This window comes from Antechinus flavipes, chromosome 2 (genome assembly GCF_016432865.1).
Source record: "Antechinus flavipes isolate AdamAnt ecotype Samford, QLD, Australia chromosome 2, AdamAnt_v2, whole genome shotgun sequence".
Taxonomy (NCBI): Eukaryota; Metazoa; Chordata; class Mammalia; order Dasyuromorphia; family Dasyuridae; genus Antechinus; species Antechinus flavipes.
This window is the reverse complement of record NC_067399.1, coordinates 586,239,411-586,252,392: the sequence shown is the minus strand read 5'-3', so window position 1 is coordinate 586,252,392 and position 12,982 is coordinate 586,239,411. Positions and strand designations below refer to the sequence as shown.

General features: G+C 35.3%; 1 protein-coding gene across 3 annotated transcripts in view; it reads left to right on the top strand.

Annotated features, from left to right (window-relative positions):
• Nucleotides 1–12,982, top strand: part of SORCS1 (sortilin related VPS10 domain containing receptor 1) — a 714,896-nt gene that overhangs the window by 403,244 nt on the left and 298,670 nt on the right. The gene's annotated exons all lie outside the window — the stretch shown is intronic.

Below are 12,982 nucleotides of genomic sequence, written 5' to 3'. Positions count from 1 at the left end.
TTTCAGATTGTTCCTTATTTATGATATGACTCCTGTCTGGGCTGGCTAACCTTCCTAGCTTCCTAAAAATCTATTATGGTGAACCTGGGAATTAGAGATGCAAAGACAATGTAAAAAATATCTGACACAGAATAATTTTTCTATCAGCAGCCGAGACTTTTGGAGGACAAGGGAATGAGTGAATCATTACCATTTCAGAAAGGCAGCCATGGGGAGTGAATCTCCAGGAGTGTGGTGCTTATGTTTTTCTTCTCAGAATTTAAGCTAGTTAGTTACAACAATCATAATGAGACCTGACAAGGCTCAGTGAAGAAGATGTGAGTGCTTTTCATCAGATGCCTCTGCATCTTCCCTAACACGGAGTTAATAGTTTAATAAGAATTTAAGTGGATACATTATCCCAAGGCAGATTTGAGCTTTCTTATCTAAACTTTGTTCAGCTTGGACACTTACATGAAAGTACTGGAGCTCCATTGAAAAAGTGAGTTCTTTTTTATAGCCTATGTACGTTTTAAAGAGAGCACATAAATACTTCTGAGCAGTTCTTGTCTCAAGGAGATCTAGGATTTTAAATCATAGAATCTCAGAGTTAGAAGTGAAGTGAGAAGCTTTCAGGTTCAGCTCAAACACATCCAGATCGTTCCCCAAAGACTCCGCTGAGAGGAGAACCACAAACCCTTAAGTAATTTCATATTACCTTTTTTAAGGAGTTTAATTTTTTTTTCTCATGTGTAGCCTAAATTTTTCTCTTTGCAACTTTTACCTTTTTCTCTTCATTACATTGTCTGTGAAACAAATGAAACAAATGAAATATTTCTTCCATGGCATTGCCCCTCACATCACAGAAGTCCACTGGACTAAGGATAGAAAGTGATGTTTCGAGGTATGGTTTTTAGTTTTCCAGTCTTAGTATAAATTAACATTATGAAATTTGAACCACAGATTTTTTTCTGTACAAATACATGTTATTAAATAAAGGGACAAGGTATAGCCTTCTGACTTGAGGGACATAGAGATCTCTCAGATGAGCAAACTCAGTCTATTAATGCAAATTAACACCTTCATCACCTTCTCTGCAACCTAGTCTTAGAGACTGACCTAATGCACTAAAAGATAATTGCTTGTCCAGGGTCAAGTAGACAGTATTTATCAAAGATGTACTTAAATACAGGTCCTTTGCATTTTGTGGCCATTTCCCTATCCATTAAGTCATTCTATTTCTCTAAAAAAAAAAAAAAAAGAAATAGGATTAAACTGGGTCAAGTCAATGAGACTCATTGATCACATTGTTTTATGATAGTAGAAGTATCATTTTTTAAAAATAAGAAATCATGGGAGCTGCATTCCATGATGATCTGCTAAGTTTAAGGATGTGCTTCAGAAATGCCTTTTTCTTGACAGCTAGTTGGAAATCTATCTTCTATGAATTGATCATCACCCCACATTATTAATCCATTCTAATTCATAATTTGAAGAACTCCTTTAGGTTAGCAAAGACAATTTTTATCTTTAGATAGATACTCAACTACTGGTTTCTAGAGAAGCTAGAAACTTCCATTTGGAATGTTAGTGCATGATGAAAAGGTAAGTGTAATTTAAAAATATGTAATCTCTAATTTTGTGTTTACAAAGCTATCATAACAGTTGTATTGACTTATCATGGTAATTTTCTTTGTAGAGCCATTGCATTTATGGCCTACTTGAATAGAAGATAAATGGGATAAAACTAGCAAAGGCAGCCCCACCTTATCTTACTGTGACCTAATGAGGATTTATTTTGTTTCTTAAGAAATAGTATATCTGGCTAGTTTGGATTTTACTTGGTTTAGCTACATAACAAAATTGATCAGGTTGCTGAGTTTTCCATGATTAACTGGGGAAGGAGAAAAAAGGCATTTATCATTGACTTTTAGCTTGGCAGATTCGAGCATTCAGAAAATTAGCTCCTCTGATGACCACTCCCTTCCCAGAAGCAGAGGTGGTCCAGGCTATTTAAGTCACAATACATAAGATGAGCCTAAGAGGAAGAATTTCTTCCTCTGCTGATGAATGGGACTTTCAGGGTCATTTTTGAGATGCTGATAGATAGAAGAAACATTGTAGGACAATGAAGGTCTTTACAATCTTGAGGAAATCAATAAAGTTGACATATCAGTATATTTGTGTAAAATTTCTCTCCTTATAGTGTGAATTTATCACCATGAAATATGTATTTTGTACCCAAAGGGACATACTCAAAACAAAGTGAAGAAGCAACTAGGCATTCTAATTTGGAGAATATTTCTTCCAATCAATGAAGTTAAAGGGGGAAAAAAGGAAATGGAAGGTTAAAATACTATTATGTAGCATGACAATTTATTAGGGTTCTCTCCAGACTTTGTCTATTCCCAGATCAGAATCAACATCACTTTGGTAGTCATGTTAACTCTTCAGTGTCAGTGGGTTGCTCTCAAGTGAATTAATACCATAGATTCACTACATCAGTCAGCCCACAGTTGTATAGAAAGAAGAATGCTACAATACATTGGAGAACAGAATCAATGTCCCAAAAAGATTCTTTATCTAACAAGATGAAATTTAACAAGAATGAATGTAAATTCCTGAGCTTAATTTAAAGATAAATCAATTCCTTAAGGGCATAATGAAGAAGATGTAGCCAGACTATTTGTTGTTCTTAGGGCAGTGGGAGAGTTGGGGATCTTTTGGTTGACTTTTAGTTTAGAATGAATGAAAATTGTGATTTGAATGCCTTTAATATTAATGAAATCTTAAATTAAGTTAACAGTAATAGAATGTCCACAAAGGGAAGTGATAATCCCACTGTAATCAGCCCCAGTTTGCCTGCTTTTGGAGTACTGCTTTCATCTCCAGTGACTATATTTTAAAAGAGATATTTTATGGATTGAACATGCTTAAAGTAGAGGGGCCAATACAAGGAGAAAACTTAAAGACTGGTTCTTTGAATAACTCTTGTTGAAACAGAAGTATCTAGCCTAGAGAAGGGAAGACAGGTGATTAATTAATGTGATTGCTGTTTTCAGATATCTTAAGAATTTGTAATATGGAAGAGGAACTATATTTATTTTTATTGGGCTGAGGGCAAACATAGACTCAGTGAGTAGGCATTATACTCATGGTGATTTCAGCTAACAAAAAGAACCAACTCTAACTTACCAGTTTAGCATTGTCCCAAAATGTAATGGGCTGTTTATTGGACTTCTTATTGCTTGAATAATAAAAGTTGAATAACCTTTCAGGGCAGTTGTAGAGGGGAATTCATATTTATGATCAATCATTGATTAGTATTTAAGTGTTTTAAGCACTGAGGATAAGGAAAGAAAGAAGGAAAGAGGGAGAGATTAAAGGAGGGAAGAAAGGAAGGAAGGAAGGAAGGAAAGAAGGAAGGAAGGAAAGAAGGAAGGAAGGAAAGAAGGAAGGAAGGAAGGGAGGTAGGAAAAAAGGTAGGAAGGAAGGAAGGAAGGGAGAAAGGAAAGAAGACCCTATCATCAGAGAACTCAAATCTAAAAGAAGAGACTATGAACAAAAGACTCCGTGTCTCTGTGTGTGTGTACATACATATATATGCAGTGTAAATGGGAAGTAATCCCAAAGTGAAGACATTCCTGAAGACAGGAAAAGGAGGAGGGAAGGTTAAAGTGAAAGTCTCTTCTAGAATGTTAGATTTGAATTAAGTTATTAAGGAGATCAGGGAAGCCAGGAGGCATAGATAAGGAAGGAAGACATTCTGGGCTTTGATTAAAGATAGAGGAAAAGAAAATAATCAGGTTTGCTACTTAGTAAGATTACTTGAGAACTTTAAAGATGTCATTGGAATTAAGTACAAAAATAAAGCATAATCATCAAATAATCAATAATCTGATAACAAATAAAATCTCAAATATCAAAGAGTCTCCAAAAGCTCCTCATTCAGTATTGTCTCTCTCTCCCTTTCCTAAAATAACCCAGCTCCTGGATCTGTGACAGATGAGGTGGGCCAGAAGAATCAGCATTGAATGAGTCCCACTGCTGAATTTGAGGCAGTGGTATTATTTGTCATTGAGTCTCAGAAGGCACAAATCCCCAGTGCATGATAAATCCTGAGGCTTATTGGTGTCAGGTGTGGTTTATTGATTATATAGGAACAGTCTGTAATGGAGAGAGAAAAAAAAAATATACATATATATATATATATATATATATATATATATATATATATATATATATACACACTTGCTATATTCACTTCTTTTTTTCTGGTTATTTTTTCCCCCTCTCCATTGGTTTTATCCTTTTGTTCTGATTTTTTTTTCTAGATGCATTTTATGCATTATATATATATATATATATAAATAGAGAAAGATTTGGCAAAATGGAAGTTGAAGGGGAGGGGGATTTGAAGGAATACTACAAATGTAACTTTTTAAAAAATCAATTCTGATATTGCCATTTCACTCTTAAATCCCCAAATTTATTTGTATTCTGCCTAAGAGAAAAAGTTCTTTATATACCCATTGTTTTTCTATCGATGATTTCTTCTCCACTACCCAACTAGCCTTAGCTACTCTCCAATCAATTTGTAGGTCACAGCATCTTGATGTAGTAAAACATTAAAAAAAATCCACAACATGAATTCAGTTTTTTAAAAATTTATTTTCTTATTTTTAATACACATTATCTTATGAATCATTTTAGGAGAAAAAAAAATCAGAACAAAAGGATAAAACCAATGGAGAGGGGGAAAAAATAACCAGGAAAAAAGAAGTGAATATAGCATGCATTGATTTATATTCAACATAGTTATTTTTCTGAATGCAGAAGGCATTTTCTATCCACTGCCTGTAAATCCCGAGCTAGCTCCTGGAGGCCTCAGGATCAGCCAGAATCAGGATAAGCAAAAGTCCTTGGTCTTAGCTCGGACTTTACAGAAGTTTATTGGGAGTGCTTGGATTGCTGAACCACTGAGAAGAAGCAAGTATTTCATAGTTGATCAAAGCACATTCTTGCTGTTATTATATACAATATATTCCTGGTTTTACTTGTTTCACTCAGCATCAGTTCATGTAAATCTTCCAGCCTTTCTAAATCAGCATATTCATCATTTGTTATAGAATGATAATATTCCATTACTTTTGTATACCACAATTTGTTCATCCATTCCCCAATTAATGGACATACACTCCATTTCCAATTCTTTGCTACTACAAAAAGAGCTACTACAAACATTTTTGCACATGTGGATCCTTTTCCTTCTTTTTTGATTTCCTTGGGATACAGACTCAGTAGTGGCACTTCTGGGTCAAAGGGTATGCATAAATTTATAGCCCTTTGGGCATGATTCCAAATTGCTCTCCAAAATGCTTAGATTATTTCACAACTCCACCAGCAATGCATTAATTAGTATCCCAGTTTTCTCATATCCCCTTCAATATTTATCTTTATCTTTTCCTGTCATCTTAGCCAATTTGAAACCAATTTAGGCAGAATTATTATTTTTATTATATTAGCTCAGACTAACATGAACAATTGATAATTTTCCAATTATTTAGATCTGACTTTATTTGTGTGAGAAGGGTTTTGTAATTGTGTTCATAAAGTTCCTAGGTTTGTCTGGCAGGTAGATACCCAGATATTTTATTTTGTCTATAGTTATTTCTCGTCTATGGAAAATAACCTTTCTATGTGTCTCTTGAGTCCTGTGTTCAGGACTCAATAGGAAATATTTGAAAGTCTCTTATTTCTTTTCTTTTTTTTTTAAATAACTTTTTATTGATAGAACTCATGCCAGGGTAATTTTTTTACAACATTATCCCTTGCATTCACTTCTGTTCCGATTTTTCCCCTCCCTCCCTCCACCCCTTCCCCCAGATGGCAAGCAATCCTTTACATATTGAATAGGTTACAGTATATCCTGGGTACAATATATGTGTGCAGAACCAAACAGTTTTCTTGTTGCACAGGGAGAATTGAATTTAGGAGGTATAAATAGCCCAGCAAGAAAAACAAAAATGCAAGCAGTTTATATTCATCTCCCAATGTTCTTTCTTTGGGTGTACCTGCTTCTGCCAAACTTTGATCAATTGAAACTGAATTAGCTCTTTTTATCGAAGAGATCCACTTCCATCAGAATACATCCTCCAACAGTATCATTGTTGAGGTATATAATGATCTCCTGGTTCTGCTCATTTCACTCAGCATCAGTTCATGTAAGTCTTGCCAGTCCTCTCTGTATTCATCCTGCTGGTCATTCCTTACAGAACAATAATATTCCATAACGTTCATATACCACAATTTACTCAACCATTCTCCAATTGATGGGCATCCATTCATTTCCCAGCTTCTAGCCACTACAAACAGGGCTGCCACAAACATTTTGGCACATACAGGTCCCTTTCCCTTCTTTAGTATCTCTTTGGGGTATAAGCCCAGTAGAAACACTGCTGGATCAAAGGGTATGCACAGCTTGATAACTTTTTGAGCATAGTTCCAAATTGCTCTCCAGAATGGCTGGATGTGTTCACAATTCCACCAACAATGTATCAGTGTCCCTGTTTTCCCACATCCCCTCTAACATTCCGCATTATCTTTCCCTGTCATTCTAGCCAATCTGACAGATGTGTAGTGATATCTCAGAGTTGTCTTAATTTGCCTTTCTCTGATTAATAATGATTTGAAGCATATTTTCATATGTCTATAAATAGTTTCAATTTCTTCATCTGAGAATTGTCTGTTCATATCCTTTGACCATTTATCAATTTGAGAATGGTTTGATTTCTTATAAATTAGAGTCAATTCTTTATGTATTTTGGAAATGAGGGCTTTATCAGAACCTTTGACTGTAAAAATGTTTTCCCAATTTATTGTTGCCCTTCTAATCTTGTCTGCATTTGTTTTGTTTGTACAAAAACTTTTCAATTTGATATAATCAAAATTTTCTATTTTGTGGTCAATAGTGATCTCTAGTTCTTCTTTGGTCATAAATTTCTCCCTCTTCCACAGTCTGAGAGGTAAACTATCCTTTATGCTCTTCCAATTTATTTATAATCTCATTCTTTATGCCTAGGTCATGAACCCATTTTGACCTTATCTTGGTGTATGGTATTAAGTGTGGGTCAATGCCTAGTTTCTGCCGTACTAATTTCCAATTTTCCCAGCAATTTTTGTTAAATAGTGCATTCTTATCCCAGAAACTGGGGTCTTTGGGTTTGTCAAACACTATATTATTAAAGTTATTGGCTGTTTTGTCCTTTGAACCTAACCTATTCCATTGATCAACTAGTCTATTTCTTAGCCAATACCAGATGGTTTTAATAACTGCTGCTTTATAATATAATTTTAGATCTAGTACAGCTAGGCCACCTTCATTTTTTTTTTTCATTAATTCCCTTGAAATTCTTGGAAAGTCTCTTATTTCTTTGAAGATCCATTGCTTCCTCTGAAAGATGATGTTCAGTATCACTGGGTAGTTAATTTTTGGTTGTAACCCCAAGTCTTTTTCCTTCCGGAATATGGTATCTCAGGCCCTCAGCTCCTTTATTGTAGAAGCTGTCAGATCCTAAATAATCCTGATTGTTGCTCTTTGATATTTGAATTGTTTTTGCCTGGAGCTTGTAGTTTTTTTTTTTTCTTTTTTTCTTGAGATTGTAGTTTTGGAGTTTTGCAACAATGTTTCTTGGGAATTTCTTTGTGGAATCTCTGAAGGTTTCTTTTGATGTCTATTTCCCAGCTCTGGTTCTAGAATATTGGGGTAGTTTTCCTTTATGATCTCTTGAAGAATGTTGTCCAAGCTCTTTTTTTTGGTCATGAATGTCAAGTAGACCAATAATTTTTAAATTGTTTCTTCTGAATCTATTTTCCAGGTTAGCTGTTTTTCCAGTGAACTATTTTACATTTTCTTCCATTTTTTTCATTTTTTTTTTTTAGTTTGTTTGATTGATTCTTCATGTCTCATAGTGTCATTAGCTTGCATTTAGCTTGTTCTAGTTTTTAATGTGATTTTGTTCAGTTAGCATTTGTATCTCCTTTTCCAATTGGTTAATTCTATTTTTGAAGCTTTTGTTTTCTTCAGTGGATTTTTTTTTTCCTTTAGCCAATTGTACTTCTTATGAAATTGACTTCCTTTTCCAAGGTGTTGACTCTTTCTTGCCTACCTCTCTTTCTTTTCTCATTTTTTTTCTTCTACTTCTCTCATTTGCCTTTTAACGTCCTTTATGAATACTTCCAAGAAATCTCTTTATGCTTGAGACTTATTCAGATCATTCTTTGAAAAGGATTTTGTCCATGGACATTTTGCCCTCATCTGAGTTGGTGTTTTGGTCCTCCCTGTCACCATAGTAGCTTTCTCTGATTAAGGTTCTTTTCTGTTTTTTGCTCATCTCTCTCTCTCTCTCTCTCTCTCTCTCTCTCTCTCTCTCTCTCTCTGTCTCTCTTTACTTTTATAGTTGAGTTCTTCTGGGCTAAAGGGAATGCTGTTTCAAGCTTCCTATACAACTCTGAGCCTTGCCATTAAGCACAGGGGCCCCTTGGTTTTCAGGGGATAACTTTATATGCTCTTTCCAGGAAACAGCCTGGTTTCCCAGAATTTGCCTTTTGAGCTAGAACTGGAGGTTGTCTTACTGATTTGCTCCATTGAGCCAGACTGAGGATTTCCGTTGCTAATCTTCTCTGGTAACAACTTTTTCACTGGCTAAATAGCATTTTCACTCCAAGGCTGACTTTTCTTGAAGTTTTTTCAGTCTATTTTGAGTTGGAGAGAGGTTTCACTCCATCAGATTCTGTTCAGAGGCTTGGTTTCATGTGGTTTTTGAGGAAAACTGGGAGAACTTGAGCAGCTTCCTGGCTTTACTCTGCCATCTTTGGCTTCACCCCTGGAAGTTTCAACATGCATTCAGTTGAAGAAAAAGCTTAAAGAATTACTGCCTCTATTATTTACTATTGGAAGACTTCAGCAAACATTGTTTTCAGTAAGGGCAGAACCTTCAAAGTGTTCCTTTTGCTCTCCCTCCTCCCCACAACACTGTGTTTTCTCTGATTAATAAAAATAAAATTCCAGTTGATAGCATTTTCCAGAACCTTCAGTCTATAAATAAAAGCCTAGGTTATCAGCAGCCATTGACTATTTCTGAGGAGCTTTTGGTGCAAGCCTACATTAAGCATGGTTTGCCTTTTCTCCAGATGCTTAAATGGTAATCACTGTTCTCTTTGGAGTTCACTCTGGTTCATTCATCTTCATTTACTAAGTGTAGTTGTTGTTCAGTCATTTTTCAGTCATATCTCATTCAGTTGAGTTTTTCTTGGCAAAGTTAATGGAATAGTTTGCCATTTCCTTTTCCAGCTCATTTTATAGAGAAGGAAAGTAAAGTAAATAGACTAAGTGACTTGTCCATGATCACACAATTAATAAGTATGCTTAATATCTGCAATCCTTTGGATATCAAATCCATGTCTTTGGCATTGCTTTCCAAGATCAGGAAAGGCAAGATAAAAGTGTACAAGTAGAGTGAGTGGAGTTCACCATTTTGTCATATCTAGGAGGATTATCAAACCATAGAATTCAAGAACTAAAAGGGACATATTCTCTCATTTCAGACATAAGGACAATGAATCCCAGAGAGGCTAAGTGAAGATATTTGAAGTTCTATAATAAATTAACGGTAGAGCTACTTTCCTTATTCTCACTCAGAGGCTATGGTATAGCTTATGGAGTCACCAGAAACAGGCTCACAATCATTTATTTTTTCCAAATATTTCTATATAATGTACTTTAAAAAAAGGAAAAAAAAAACTAAAAGAAAACATGGAATAAACAAAGAAGCAAACATTCCTTGTTGATTTGAATTTCTTCTGGCATAAAAGTTGAAATTTTTAATATTTCAATTCAGGAAGAGCCTAATTAATATTCAATATGCCAGGATTTTTGCATAGTTTTTACTGAAAATTATTTGAAGAAGCCAAAGGGACCTGTTTTATTGTATAATAGATCAAAGGATATTTGAGATTTCCCTGAGCTGACATTCAAGGCTTGCTTGTTCTGCTCTAACTCTTTTATCTCTCCCTTTTGTACACAAAAGCAACCATTTGCCTCTAATCTTTTAAAAACTATGCATGTTTCATTGGTAAAGAAGTGATGCATGCTAACTTAGAGAGGCCACTATTTAATTTTCTTCTTTCCTTCCCTTCCTCCTTTCCTCCCTCCCTTTCTCCCTCCTTTCCTTTCTCTCTCTGTCTGTCTGTCTGTCTGTCTCTCTCTTTCTCTCTCTCTCTCTCTCTCTCTCTCTCTCTCTCTCTCTCTCTCTCTCTCTCTCTCTTTCTCTCTCTCTTTCTCTCTTTTCTTATTGTTTTCAAGGGAGAGATATATAGATTGCCAAGAGAAGGACAATAATGGCTAATGGGGAGTATAGAATTAGGAAGGGAGATGTAAGACAGCCTTTACCTATGGGACCAGATGAGCTTCATCCTTGGTTATTGAAAGAGAGAATTGACAGATGTGATCGCTGATCCACTTCAGTGATCTCTGAAAGGTTATGGAGAGCACAGGGTTGGAAAAGGGCAAATGAGCAGATTATATAAAAAAAAAAATGGGGAAGAAAATGAAATCAATGAACTTCTTGTTTCTGACTAACTTCTAAAATATATTAAAGTGATAGTGAACATCCAGGAAAGCAAAGGTTGATCACAAAAAGCTGAAATGGATTTGTTAAGAACAAATCGTACTCACTAACTTTATTTACTCTTGGATCCAAGTTACCACATTGGCAAATCAAGGCTATGATGTCAATACAATTTGCCCAATTTTAGTCATAACATTTACGAGTCTTTCATGTTTTCCTTAAGATAAATTTGCAGAGATGAGTGTGAACATGGTTAGATGAGTTATACTCAAGTGTGAGTCAGTAATCATTTGAGGTAGTGGAATACTGTGGAAAAAGCAGGGGGCTTTGAGACAGAGGCCAAAAAGTAGTGGAGCCAGCTCCAACCAGCTCTGGAGAATTGATAACCAGAATTCAGTGGGAGAATTTCTATTTCTGAAACCAGGAATAAAAGCAACAATTCAGAGTTTGTTTTATTTTTTGGTTGATTGTCTGGACTTAAGCAGTGATGGGGAAAGTGTGAATTATGCAAATTAAACTGAGAGATGTATGCCACACAAAGTTCGGTAATTGTTTTTTCTGGGTAGTCTTTTATTAAATCTTTACTAGAATGATACTGCTAAGAAACCTTGGGCTTGTTTTCTACCTCTGATAGTTATTATTTGTTTGACTCTGGGTGAGTTATTTAAACTCTGGGCCCTGGTTTCCTCATCTATAAAATAAATATAAATATCTTGAATTAAATGGCCTCTGAACTCCTATTCTGTTCCAAGTGTTAGATCCACTTTGACTAGGTGATCTATGATAATACCTTAGGAAGTCTCTAGTGGAATGCCTCAGGCATTTATTCCAGCTCTTGAACTATTTAATATTTTTACTAATCACTAAGATAAAGGCATAAATGTGAAAGTTGTTAAATTTTCTTGAGATTCAAAGTTAGGAGGGAATAAAAAACAGGTTATTTTATAAATTCCATAAAATCCATAAAGATCCTAACAGGCCAAACTACAATGAAGAATCGGACAAGATACAGGTTTATAAGGGTTTATGTAATGTTGTCTTCTTAGCTAAAACAGAATCATTTTCCAAATGCAAAATGAGGAAACATCACCAAACCCCAGTCTGTGAAGCTAAAAAAGACCTGAGAATTCTAGTGTACTGTAAAATTCACTAAGAGTGTAACAGAGAAGAAGCCAAAATTTCCAATATCTCTTAGGCTGAATTGAGAGATGTAGCTACCAGGTTAAGGGAGATGATAATCCCATTGGACACTGCCTTGGTCAGACCCTAACTGAATTATTGTGTTAATTTCTGCAGCCACATTTTAGAAAGGACCCTAAAAAGCTGGAGAGTGTCTAAAGGATGGAGAAAAACAATGAGATCATGTCAGCCTAAACCCAGTTGCAGGGGATGTTTAGCCTGGAGAACTGAATGCTTAGGCAGCAACCACCAAGTAATTAAAAGGCGGCCATTATAAGTAATTATTAGACTTTGTTTGCATGAACCCAAGAGAGTAGAGGTAGAAAAAGTAAGTAAAAGATGCTAAGACATCAAAAAAGAAAAAAAAAAAAAAAAAAGCTTTGATATAAGGAAACACCTTCCAAAAAGGACCATTGAGAAGTGGAATGAACTACATTCAAACACCCCCACCCTTTATTAGATGTCTCAGAGGAAATTCGTCTAAAGTCTTTTTGGATGAGCTGGTCTTTTAGCTTCCCCTTAAGTGTGAGATTCTGTTTCTCCATGATTTTGTTAGACTATTGGTTTAGCCATGTACCTACTTATATCAGGTTTGATGTTGGCATAAAATGAGACACTTTCAAATGTTGAAGAAAATGATGTCCACTTCACTTTACCTTAGCACAGCAAGGTATACAACAAAGTTACAAGAGCACTTAGTTTCTCTAAACACTATCCCCTTCTGTTCTATTTAGAAATGCATCTGGTCAGGAATTTATCAGGGTAGAGCAATCTGTGTGGTCTCAGGTACCCACCATGGCTGAGAGGCAGCAACTACATGTAGCTGGAATTGTTTCTGGCCCTAGAGACAAGAAAACTTGGGGCTAATCAGATTGCATGGGAGTAAGAAGCTACATCAAGTCAGGAAACTGCTGTCCTACTATATAACATTTTTGGTGGTAAGTTCTAATGGTGTTTTAGAGGACCTTCCATTGTTTGAATAACTAGACAGTTCTCCATCATAAGTAGTACCAAAGGAAGGAAAAGGGGAAAAAAAAACAGAACAAAAGATAGACATATATATGTGTATATATATATATATATATATATATATATTATATATATATATACACACACACACATATATAAACGCCAGAAGTCCTAAGCTTTTCCTTCTCTGTTCAGAAAAACTAAGTTTCAAAGTGTCACAATTTACT